The sequence below is a fragment of the Arachis duranensis genome, chromosome 4 (genome assembly GCF_000817695.3).
Source record: "Arachis duranensis cultivar V14167 chromosome 4, aradu.V14167.gnm2.J7QH, whole genome shotgun sequence".
Lineage (NCBI taxonomy): Eukaryota > Viridiplantae > Streptophyta > Magnoliopsida > Fabales > Fabaceae > Arachis > Arachis duranensis.
Window position 1 is genome coordinate 98081093 of NC_029775.3, and position 1155 is coordinate 98082247.

The window sequence follows — 1155 nt, forward strand, 5'->3', positions numbered from 1 at the left end:
GAGGTGAATTACATGGGAGAACCCTATGGAAACACCTATAATCCTTCATGGAGAAATCATCCAAATCTCTCATGGAAGGACCAACAGAGACCTCAACAAGGTTTCAACAACAATAATGGTGGAAGAAACAGGTTTAGCAATAGCAAGCCTTTTCCATCATCTTCTCAGCAACAGACAGAGAATTCTAAGCAAAGACACTCTGACTTAGCAACCATGGTCTCTGATCTAATCAAAACCACTCAAAGTTTCATGACTAAAACAAGGTTCTCCATTAGAAACTTGGAAGCACAAGTGGGTCAGCTGAGTAAGAAAGTTATTGAACTCCCTCCTAGTACTCTTCCAAGCAATACAGAAGAGAATCCAAAAGGAGAGTGCAAGGCCATCAACATGGCTGAATTTGGAAAGGAGAAAGAGGCAGTGAACGCCACTGAGGAAGACCACTGGCCTCCAATGAGTTCCCTAATGAGGAACCATGGGAATCTGAGACTCACACTGAGACCATAGAGATTCCATTGGATTTACTTCTGCCATTCATGAGCTCTGATGAGTATTCTTCCTCTGAAGAGGACGAAGATGTCATTGAAGAGCAAGTTGCTAAGTACCTTGGAGCAATCATGAAGCTAAATGACAAGTTATTTGGTAATGAGACTTGGGAGGAAGAACCCCCTTTGCTCACCAAAGAACTGGATGACTTGACCAAGCAGATATTACCTCAAAAGAGGCAGGACCTTGGGAAGTTCTCAATACCTTGTACAATAGGCACCATGACCTTCAAGAAGGCTCTGTGTGACCTAGGGTCAAGCATAAACCTCATACCTCTCTCTGTAATAAAGAAGCTAGGGATCTTTGAGGTACAAGCTGCAAGAATCTCACTAGAGATGGTAGACAATTCAAGAAAACAAGCTTATGGACTTGTAGAGGATGTTCTGGTGAAGATTGAAGACCATTACATCCCTGCTGATTTCATAGTCCTAGAGATTGGGAAGTGCATGGATGAATCCATCATCCTTGGTAAACCCTTCCTAGCCACAACAAAGGCTGTGATTGATGTTGACAGAGGAGAATTGATCATTCAAGTGAATGAAGAATCCCTTGTTTATAAGGCTCAAGGATATCCCTCTGTAACCATGGAGAGGAAGCATGAAGAGCTTCTCT